We start from the raw sequence: 12,138 nt of genomic DNA, 5'->3' as shown, positions 1-12,138 counted from the left end.
TTTGCATTAAAAATGACATAACTGAGCGAATGACACTTAATGACAGTTGTCATAAACATGCATAAAACCTCCTTCATATTCATGACAAGTGTCATGTCATGATTATGTAGGTGTCATGTCAGTCTTATGCACACCCCTTCAAGTAAAGTGTTACCAAACATTGCATTGTGGGATAAATTATTCCTTATAGATCACCTGCATACAGACATAGCATACAAAAGCAAGTCTTTCTGAACACTGCTTTAGCTTTTGAGCAAACACCTGTAGCTACAGCCACTTTCCTGCAGTCATTCCCTATTCAGGACTAATTTTTTATTTATTTGTTTTATTTTTTCAAGCAATGGCATATTAAGCTTTTATCTCACCATTTTATCTTTTATCAAACAACACTTAAATGCAAAAAAAAAGAAAAAGAAATACAGTTACTGACAAGGTAGGCCTATAGTTACACAAAATAGGCTTATTGACAATAAAACGGAGAAAATGCTTTTATTTTAATTTTGTTGTTGACATCAAAGGCTATGCATCCAGTGATTTATACAAAAAATTGACACAAATTGATCTGTCACTTGGTAATATGGCTACTAGGCTATTTAATACAAAAATAAAATGTTTAGGCTATTCAGTAGGCTATATTAGACTAGTAAATCACACTGCTGCTGTAAAATTTATTTATTAGTAAAAACATTTTTAAATTTTGTCCACTATTTCATTTTTAGGACACTTAGTAGATAATGTTAAACAATTTTGGGTCGCTGTCCCAGTTTTGAACCACTAATGTTTATTAACCACTTTTATTTGCTATTACCGAAATATAGCCTAGCAACCTGGGAACTGTAGGCTACATAAGCTGTAGATCAATAAGTTGCGGCTATGTTTTTATACACGAGTTATAGTTATTTCAAACTTTTGCAGTCTCACATTTACTGGACTTGACAGTTTATTATAATAGACTCAAATGGAATATAATCAGTAGCCTATGCACCATGTTAACAGTTTTAAACGCTATACGAATATTGACATTAAACTGATCCCTTGTGTGCATGTCGATCTCTCTTTACTCAAAGTCTATAATTTTTAATTGATCTTTATTAAGCAGATGGGGGCTAATTAGCGTAGGCCTACATGGTGCAATACTGGACAGTTGTTACTCGTTTTATCCGAAACGAGAGACTAATAACCATTTTCTTTCTCCACTGGCTTTTATTTCAGTTTTATCATGTGATGGTGCCCTTTGCCCCTTTATTTACGGACTGAACTGCGCCATTCTGAATGCATTTTTCTTACAGTCTTCAGCTTTCCGTCCCGTTTCCCCCGCACACATCTGCTTAGAGATACAGTGTTTCTTCAGTTCGCTGCGAGGTGCATACAAAAGTTGCGTTATGATGTATGAAAGTTGCAGCGGTCTCGCAGCTCGCGCGACTGCTAATGCGCATTAGCTAGCGCGCTCGTCGCAAACGAGCCGTCTTATCGTACTCTAAAGTAAGGGTTGAAATGACAAGCGAGTATACACACGGAGTGACCGTTTCTGTACCGACCGCATCCGTCCGAAGCGGCGGTATTTGTATGCTCGGTGACACTTGACATTGGCGTAACTGTCAGCTTGTTTGTCGATTTCGCGCGGTTTTTATTATTTTATTGTGTTTTGCATTCGCATGGCTGAGGGGAAACTTACACTGGAGGTTTTTGTTGCTGTTGAAGGGGCGTTTACCGTGTTGAAGCTAGTAGAAGCTTTTTGACGGGTAACGTTAGATCACGGGCTGTCGGGAGTTTGACAAGCAGCTTATGTAATGCTGGCGATTCCCCGCTCGACCTCAAAAGACGAATAAGCCGCGTATTCAGAGTGCGGCGAAGTTTATTTATGACACGACTTGTATGCGTCGTCGTTACGGCGCATTATATATTTTTTTTGTGAGCTGTTTTTGCGACTCGCTGCTGTTGAAACACTGTGTCGAAGCTGCAGCGCGTCTTGTAAAATCTATTGACCATGCGGGAAGTTCAACGAAAAACTATTGCGGACACCATCTAAACGCCTAAACAGCGTTGGACTTGTATAAAAATGCATTTTTCGTCATAAATCTTTTAAAGGTAAGTCTGCCTCATGTACTTGGGGTCATTTGCTGTCCATGCGTTGTGAATGCAGAGTGCATTTTTGCGATTGCATACCATCTGCACATGTTTTTCTTGTTTTAATGAGTATATATACGTTGACGTTTGTAATTGTTAACCCACATAGCTGCTGCTGTAGCTTTAAATGAGGTTTTAAAGCTTCTGCTGCCTTCAAATTTTCGTCATTCGGACACTCCATGCCTTTTAAGGTTTAAACCAGGTCCTCAAACTTGTTTTTGATTCTCGTTTAGTCATGTAGTTTATATTCACGTTCTGTTTGACATTTATGTAGGTTTAACAAGCTTTAATGCTCACTAAGCGGTTTGTCAGGCTGAAGTTCATTTTGGACGCAGTAGCTGAGCTGAACCGACAGGTGGCAGCACTGGGGTGCATCGACTAATGCATTTGGAGGATTTGTATGAGTTTCAATGTCTCTACGCGCCTCAAGCCTTCATTATCTGAGCAAACAATCAAGCTCATCAAGCTCCATTTTGTGGGATGAGTTTGAATGCTTTGCAGTAGTTTTGATAAAACTACAGAATTTATTAGTAGTTCGTAATGCAGACTGTCGATTCAAACAAGTTGATAGGAGAAAAAAATACTGGTGCAAGGGTAGCTGTAAAGTCTTAGAAATCTGCAAAAGCCATTCATTATATCACCCCAAGAGAGCTTTTGTGTGGGCATCTGGATAAAAATGTAGTTTCATATCATATTATTTCATTCCATTTGCAGCTGAGAGGAACTCCAGGTGGGAGTTCTGTCCAGACATACAACATTTAAAGTCTGAATCTGTAATATTTTCACAAGTGAATAATGTTGGAGGCCTTGGTGCAAAATTGTATTTTTCTTTAAAAAAGGTTTTGTATTTGTTTACATCTGTCTTATTAAAACATAAGTGCAATGTCAATATTTTTACTACATTTTATAATGTAAAACGTAATGTAATTTCTTTGATAATATTAACTCAATTTTATATTAAACATGTTTCTGTCTACAACAGGATTGAGATATGGATCGTGGACTAAAACGCAGCAGTAACAATGCTGAGAATTTAACTTTCGGGGACTGTACTGAGAGAGGCCTTTTGCCTGATATTGGTGCCAATGCGTCCGCTTTAAATACGTCAAAAGATGTCTTGAATGGACTGAGTGGTAGTGACGCTCAAAGAAACCTCTCTATGGCAGACCCATCCTTAATGGGACTTAACATACAAGAACCAGATGTTAAGGCATTCAAACCTTTCAGAATGCAGCACCAGCAAAAGGTAAAAGAGCCCCTCAACATTGGGGAGAACTTTTCGCTCTTGGACGAGAGCATTGCAGACTTAAATCGTGGTTCTGGCATCCAGGCCCCTGACACATTTGCAATGAAAATGGAGCAGTTTTCCCCCATGGAGAAAGATAGGTTGGACTTTCCACCCTACGACCATCCAGATAAGGAAACGGATGGTAATGAGAGAGTGATTGGAGACAACACCATTGACATCCTAAAGGATCTGGACTTACCTGACTCCCTATCTGACCTGAATGAGTTCTACGTTGCTGATGAGGCTGCCTTCCTCTCCTCATTGGCAGGGGATGATGCCTTGCTGGGAGAGAGCCACTTCCTAAAGGATACCAGCCCTGTTGTCACTGGCAACAGTGCAGCCTGTGCAAATGTGAATGGCACAGGGAAACGGCAGCAGATGGTGGAAGCCAGTGTCAACATGCCAGTCATAAAGACAGAGAAAGACCCAGACTTTATCCAGCTGTGTACACCGGGTGTCATCAAACAGGAGAATGAGAGGCGGAGCTACTGACAGATGTCAGGGATGGGTGGGCCTCACGGTGGGCCCACCGCTTTGGGAGATATGGGCGGACAGACATACCACTACGGAGCCAACACCGCCTCAGCTGTGAGTTTACCAGATCAGAAACCTCTTTTTGGCCTGTTTCCTCCCCTACCTACCTTAAGTGACGACTGGGTTCGAGGAAATGGATATGGAGATCCGTCTGGGATGCAGAGAGCCAATGAGACAGTACTTCCGTCCACCTATCCGTGCAGCAGGTAGGAATGACTTTTAAAGGCTGTTGAATGAGCAGCTTTATTTTGATGATTATGAACAATGAAAAAGATAAACAGTGAATAATTCGCTCTAAAATAAAAAAAAGGCTGAGCCGCCGCTGTGGTAGTGCACTCTATCGTGTATATTTATCGGTTTTAGGACAAAACCTCTAAGAATTTTAAAATCGTGATTTCCAGGCCTGAAAAAGTAAAGGAAATTAATGCAATCTTTTCTGAAGTAAATATAAATTTTGTAGTTATTCTGAGCTCTATATGTTTCATCAGCTGATGAAATTGTGGCCATTATGGGAAATCTTTCCCCATAACAGGCATATCTGCAAAATGCAATCGTGGAAACATTTACAACTCAAGGGGGTTTAAAAGTTTTAAAACTAAGATTTGCATGCTTGAAAAGATAAAATGATACAATTTTAAACATTTTTGAAGGTTTTATAGTGAATATACCTTTTGTAGTTATTCTCAGCTCTAAAATATTTCACAGGATGGAATTTTTGTGAGTGTAATCTCAATCCTCATCCAGTCAAGTGTCAGTCAGGAAATCCTGATGAAAATGTGGAGTGGATTCTGTATTCCAGACCAATTTGCTCTGTAGCATTAAAAAAAATAAAAACCTGAACACGAAACTTCTCATATTAACTGCATGATATTTGATGAAGCGGTTGTTTGCAGCTTTAATTAGTTTTAACAGAGCGTGTGCTGGTCCGCTTCTTCTCCCAGGAGCCCATGTGTGCTGATCTGTATTGGTGCTTTGCCTGTCCAAAGCAAACACATGGGCCTGATGGCATTCCCTTTGGCCCAGAACGGCACACATGTGCTCCTCTCAGAGTCTGGTTTCAGGAGGCTCTAAGCATCAATATTGCTGTTGCTGATGTGATGTTGTTTTTCGGTGAGTGTGGAAAGGACTAGAAGCTATGAGTCATTATGGCTCAAAATTCCCTGAGTACTGGAAATAATATAAAGTGTGTCTATGGTCTTGACTCTTGGCCAGTATTACTTTGCTACTTGGGGTTGGGTTTTCTGATGAAATGAATAGTGTTTTACGGCCAAACTTCTATACTGAGATATGAATTTATATGCTCTGGGAGATCCTGAAAGATATGGACTTTTAATGACTTCGCAGTTATGCTTTTGTTCACGTTTCTGATTTGTACGTGTCACGGTAAAGCGTGAAATTGTGACTCACTTGTTATTTGATAATGTTTTGTTGTTATTTTCCTACACTGTAAAAAATGACCGTGAATTTAACGGTAAAAGACTGTAAAAATGCTACAGTAAAAACCTGTTAAATGGTTAACGGTAAATTCCCCTACTATATACGGTGAAAAACTGTATTGGACATAAATTTTACAGTAGTATCCTGTTTTTGGAAGTGAAAAATACCGTTTAATTGACAGTGAATAACCGTAAATTGTCATTCCCAGAATTCCCTGCGTTACATTTCAAATTTGATGTTTTTTTGTTGAAATAACTATGTTTCTTCTTAGTTTTTTCTTATCAGTTTTGCATATTAGGGTTGTGTGTTACACCTAATGTTGTTAAATGATTGTTTATTGCATTATTTCAGTTTCATGTGTGTTACCATGATGGTGTTTAGCGTTTGTGTGAATGACACTGTGCACCTTCTATATATGTTATTATTTAAAAGCTGCTTGTGATGGGCTTTGGTTCATCATGTGACTTTCTCATCACCACCTGCATTTGGTGGTTATCAGTGTATTACAAAGGTACAAAACAGATTTCAGTACTTCAATAGGTTGGTATATTAACATTATATCAGTTAATGAAATTACGGTATTTAACTGTAAATTTAAGATAAAACCGTAAAACCTAAAATGTTGCTACTGTATTTTTTACGGTAAAATTCCGGCAACCACAGCTGCCGGTTTTTTACCGTAAATTTTACGGAATTTTTTTTACAGTGTATCCAACTTGATCCGCCATGCCAGACTCATTTGCACAAGAGAAACCTTTAAACCTTTTCCCGATGGCTGAATGTTAATTTGACAGTCTATTTAGAAAGCCAAGTTAGAGATATTTAGGTCAGCATGTTTCTCCCGCTAAACCAACTTGGACAGTTTAGTGCTGTGTTAGGGGAAACTTATCAGTGTTAGTTATCTGAAATTTCTACCGGACTCATTTTTATCTTAGTTATTTTTTACACTGTTAACATGGCAGCACTGTATTAATATTTCTTAAACATTGTGGTTATAATTTTTTACGCCTCTTACACCGCAAACAGATCAGGATAAACTGTCAGACTTCATTTAAACTGTGTTTTAAAGGAATTTCAGCCTTAAGGCTTGTTCACACTGGGACGAATATCGTGCGCGATTATTGCCGACGTTTAACGCCTCGTGACTAAACAAATGGCGCTAATGTGAGTGTGCACACCGACACGCAAAACGCGAGGCGTAAAAGCGTAATTTAAAAAAAAAACGCCTCGGGCTCATTTTTTTGGTTTGACGTGCCACGTTAAAAACTGGCCGACCAATGAGATTGGCGCTTTTGTTCATGTGCCTGGAGCTGCTGAAGTTACAGTAAAACATGACTTGGTGGCACTCAAGCACAAAACGGTCTTGCCGAGCACACATTGATACCTAACGACAAAGAGGAAGTAAGTAGACCAAGAAGATGCATGGAGGCAAAATGAATGTAGAGCTGCTGGTCTCATTGGTGTCTGAACACAAAGGGCTTTATGACAAACGCGACAGCGACTACAAAAATCTCGATAAGAGAGCGTTGTTATGGAGAGGAATTGCAGATCAAACAGGATTCGATGTATTTCTGGGTATTTCTGTTTTTCATTAAGCGCCATCTAATGTCAGGGAGTGAATTTGCACGTTCACCCTGCTCATCGCCTGCGAAAATCGCTTGGGTATGAACACAAAAGACGCGTCGAAAAACGTAGGCGATAATCGTGCGTGATAATCGTCCTGGTGTGTACGAGGCTTTAGGTATGGCATTTTTGCTTGTTTTTCATGGTCTTTCTTCTTATGAACACATTTAAATTTAAAGTTTGAAAGTTTCCCTGACACACACTGATTATATGCATTCAAAATTAGTGTTGTTGTTGGTGCCGATAGCCTTGTAGGCAGTGCACCGACATACAGTGGCGTTGCGCGCGTCCCGAGTTCGAATCCTGACAAAGAAAGATGAAGGATCTTTCTCGATCCCGTCCCCTCTCTCTCTCCCACTTTATTTTTCCTGTTAGCTCTGATCTGTCCTAACACAATAAAGGCAAAAATGCCAAAAATAAATCGTAAAAAAAAAATAGTGTTGTCAAAAGTACAGACTTCGGTACCAGTCGGTACTGAAATTTAAAAAAATGTGACAATACCAGCATTTCCCGCTAGCATTTTGAGTGCTGTTGTGCGGATTCTTAAACACCTCTGATTGGCCATAGTGTTATCGCATTCAACAGACATGTCTGTGATTGGCTACAATGATCATCGTTTCATGCTCTTCACCAAGCACTTACACAGATACACACGAGAGCGTTTGAAAGTCACGTCTATCAGCGGATCCATCAGCGGATCCCTAATATGGGTAACACTTTATTTTAAGGTGTCCTTATTACACAGGTTACATACTATTATAATAGCAATATATTATGCATAATTACATGCAAGTAACCCTAAGCCAAACCCTAATCCTAACTCTACCCATATAGTACATGTAGTTAATTATTATTACTCAGTACTTAAATGTATATTTACACTGTAACAAGGACACCTGAAAATAAAGTGTAACCTATATGCTCATAGACAGATACTCTGATAGACATGGCTTTCTCGGTGAAGAGCGTGAAGCGATGATCATTGTAGCCAATGCCAATCACAGACATATCTGTTGAGCGCTTGAACACTATGGCCAATCAGAGGTGTTTTAGAATCCACTCAACAGCGTTTAAAATGCTTGTGGGAAATGCTGGTATCGTCACATGTTTTAAATTTGAGCACCGATGTGGAATTTAATTTACACAGAGACAAAACTTACAATTTAATATGTAAAAAGTAAGCCATAATATTCTTTTAATGCATTGCAAGCCCTAGTATTTTTTTTTTCAGTTTAGATGTTATTCATATAATTATTAAATTGTCCTGTTTTTTAATGATTATTTTGATTTAATTAATGTTATATAGTTAGAGTCTTAATTTGTAGGTCCTGTGGAAATGTTTGATATATTTTTGTCCAGTTTGCTTCAAAGGATTTACCAGTCATGCAGGCTCAGGAATGTGAACTCCTGAAGAACAGTGATGATAAATCAAACATTCCATAAATTCTCATTCACATGTAACAGGTCAGATAAGAAGTGGGTTCTGGAGCATTGAAGGCAGAATTGCTGACAGTTTTCATGTTTACATAACAGCAACACAGTCTGTTGAAGTGTTTTTTTTCTCATACTGATATGATTTGATATAATATAAACTTCAACTGGCTTGAGAGCCTACATGCACTTTTATGATCAGTCAATTATGTTCTTTGCAATACGCTGCGCATATGAACACTGTTTTGTTTAGAATTGTTTAAAACATTATTCACTTTTCTGAACAGACACTCATGCAATTTCAGTGCTTTGAATACACAATTTAATTTAACTAGCACTCTATTCTAATTCTATTCTTTTTAAAAACACACCCCTTTTAGACTTGCACTCTATTAATTTACTAACTGCTTGTTTGAAAAAAAAACTAACACTATTCTATTCTTTTTTGTATTCTATTCTATTCTATTCTATTTCTTTTCTTTTTATTTATTATACAATTAACAAAAGCAAAAAAAGGCCACTAACACTAGATTGCTCTATTCTTTTCTATTCTGTCTGTTTTATTTTTATTTATTATATAATAAAAAAAAAAACCTTGCTACGTGTACTGCGTTAAGCTAACTGAGACTTGTTATAGCACTTGAGTATCATTACTCTTTTGTTGATTTTGATTGCTTCCATTGTCCTCATTTGTAAGATGCTTTGGATAAAAGCGTCTGCTAAATGACTAAATGTAAATGTAAATCTAAGGTCATACTTTAGTTTAAGATCCAATTCTTGCTATTAACAAACCATTCTATTGCTTTTACCTCAATAAACCCCTAATTTGCTACTTATTAATAGTTAGTATGGTAGTGTTTAAGTTTAGGTATTGGTAGGATTAGTGATGTAGAATATGGTCATGCAGAATATGTGCTTTATATGTACTTATAAACAGCCAATATGTTATTAATAGGCATGCTAATAAGCAACTACACTAAATTGTTACCCAATTTAATGCAGTGTTTGATTTTTTTATATTTGCCTATTTGCGTTTTCTTATGGGTTTATGAGACAAACCAGTTGCATTTTCTGCTAAATTCGAATATAATTACTAAAAAAACATCAGTCATATATAAATCTGCTGTCCGTAACTTTGTGTTCAAAATGTACAAAATGTATATAATAAGCGAGTGTACCATGAATCCATTTTCCAAACCGTGTTTTTGGCTTGTCCTGAATCACTACTGTACACCTATAGAAAGTGTTTATATTCGGACTATTTTAGACTGGTTCGGGTAGGTACCGCTGCAGAGTAGCCTGGTACCTGTGTGATTCGTCATAGACATAAACAGAGAGCAGTAGCTCTGGCTACAGTGTTCTCCCTCAAGACACATGTAGTTCTGTTTATTAACCGCTAGAGTGCCAAAAGTTACGGACTGCAGCTTTAAGTACAAAATTTTAATTTCGTTTTCCAACCCTTTTGACATCCCTAGTAATTTTGGGTTAATTTAGCAAATGGATTAAGATTGAACAAAAGTGTCTAATAATAGTAAATAATATTTATTAAAACATCTCAGCATTAGAAGTTAATACAGAAGCTCTTTAATGTGCACATGCATTACAGGTAGAAAACGAGCCAAATTTTGAAAAATAAGTGCCAGTGAGTAATGTTTGACTTAGACTTAGAATTGTTGACTCTAGCAATTCCTTAAATCACACCTTTGATAATTTTTTAATGCCAGTGTCCCATTTCTCAGTCTTGTTTCTACTTGTTTTGTGATCTGAGAATCAATGGAATTTCCAGCAGCAGGTCTTAATTCCAGTAGCTCTCATACTGCAGCCGAAAGAAATATCTCGTCCATACTGGTCCGTTCTGCTCTCTTTCCTGTGGGCAACATACTGGTGTGTTTGTTGCATTAATTCACTTCAACAGTGGGTGATGCAGGAACACAGTGGTCTCTGACTGCATTTAATTTGGATGTTAATTCAGCCCAGTTGGAAGAGTTCTCTGCAAAGGTCAAGGACAGTCTAAGTCCTCTGCAAAGGAGTCAATGATTGTTTGTCATTGATTATGATTGTTGTAGAACTTGTCAGGGACAATTTTTCTTTGATTATATCCTTGCTTTTATTAACCAGTTGGGTAAGAAGTAGCAGCTCTTCTTGCATCCAGTTTGGTTTTCTTTTACGTTTGCATGTCTTACTATCAGCCATGATTATTCCACTCTGTTTATTAAAAGGCTGTTTATATGCATATTCACTAATTGTTTACAACAAGCATACATATCTTTTAAATCTTTACATTATCTACTAAAGTGGTCTTCACTATTTTTTTCATGGGAGCCGCACTGATAGGGCAAAGTCAATTGCAGAGCCACTTTTACCGCGAAGTATCAAAAGTTACATCCAGTCATAAATAGCATTTATAGTCTTTTTATCAATCTGTCATATGCAATGCAATGCAATACAAAAGGGGCTATCATTCTTTATCATTTACCAGTCAAATTTGTAACTGAGACAAGATTATAAAAAAAAAAAAAAAGAAGGATTATACCTTAATGCTGGAAAGACTAGCCCACTTTACACTAGCCCATCATGTATCTAGCCATCCAAGTGCACATTCGGCGTTAAGAGCTGTTAAGATTAAAACTGGCTACTCCGCAGTGAGTCAGTGTCATGGGCGTAGGACAGAGCAAGTGTAAATTTCTTTTCTAGTCTATATTTCCATCTTGTAATGCCGCTGTTTTAGGTATTTTAAATAATATATGTTATAAATATAATATAATAAATTTAAAAAATGTAATGGCACCCGCTGAGTGCCGAACTCCGACTGGATTCGTCTGAAAGAAGAAAGTCATATACACCTTGGATGCCTTGAGGGTGAGTAATTTAAGGCCTAATTTTCATTTTTGGGTGAACTAACCCTTTAAAACCTCTCTCTGTTCTTTAGTAAAAGTTTGTCTCAGCAGCTTTGTGAATAGGTTTTAAGAGAAAACTCTTAGCTAAAAACCTTTACTGCTATTTAGTAGGGCTGAACGATTAATTGCATTTGCGATAATATCACGATATGAAAAAGACACGATTTTTCAATCGCAGAGGCTGCGATTACACTCGGTCACGTGACACGTGAGAGTAAAGAGATGTGTTTGACTTGAAGATCGATCATATGACATCAAAGTACGGCGAGAGAAAGCATAAGGAGCAGGGGCAGATCTAGAAAATAATTTTTAGGGTGGCATGGGGGTCTATGAGGGGTGGCAACACCAAAGCAAGCCCCCATGCATAGTTTTTGGGGATTTATGGTCTGACATACACAGTTGTGTTCACAAATATTGTATTACCATTAAGTAATCATCTATACTGTTTAAAATGAAAAATAAATAACAACATTTCAATATCCATCATGGCACCAAGTCAATACACAACATAAAAAACTTCAACAGGTTATAAATGTTTCTGAGCTTGTATCACAGAAGACATGCGGTTCTATTAAAATTACATAGGCTACTTAGATGGTATAATCATGTTTAGTGCAAGTTTAAGAGCAACAAAAACTTTTGAATTTCCTAACATTAGAAAGAAATACAATAATATTAAAGCACTGAAACTATTTGATTTTCTGTTATTAACAGAGGTGGGAATGTCTGTAATCACCCAGAACAAACTCTATCAACCATATACTCTAGCAACACCCCAGCAACTGCATAGCAAGAGCCTAG

General features: G+C 37.5%; 1 pseudogene; it reads left to right on the top strand.

Annotated features, from left to right (window-relative positions):
* Nucleotides 1-1,260: 1,260 nt before the first annotated feature.
* The window catches only part of LOC107661719 (glucocorticoid receptor-like), a 117,291-nt pseudogene continuing 106,413 nt past the window's right edge, over nucleotides 1,261-12,138 (top strand).

This window comes from Sinocyclocheilus anshuiensis, unplaced genomic scaffold, assembly GCF_001515605.1.
Source record: "Sinocyclocheilus anshuiensis isolate Anshui unplaced genomic scaffold, SAMN03320099.WGS_v1.1 scaffold207, whole genome shotgun sequence".
Lineage (NCBI taxonomy): Eukaryota > Metazoa > Chordata > Actinopteri > Cypriniformes > Cyprinidae > Sinocyclocheilus > Sinocyclocheilus anshuiensis.
Note: the sequence above shows the minus strand (reverse complement) of the source record. Positions and strands in the feature narration are given on the sequence as shown.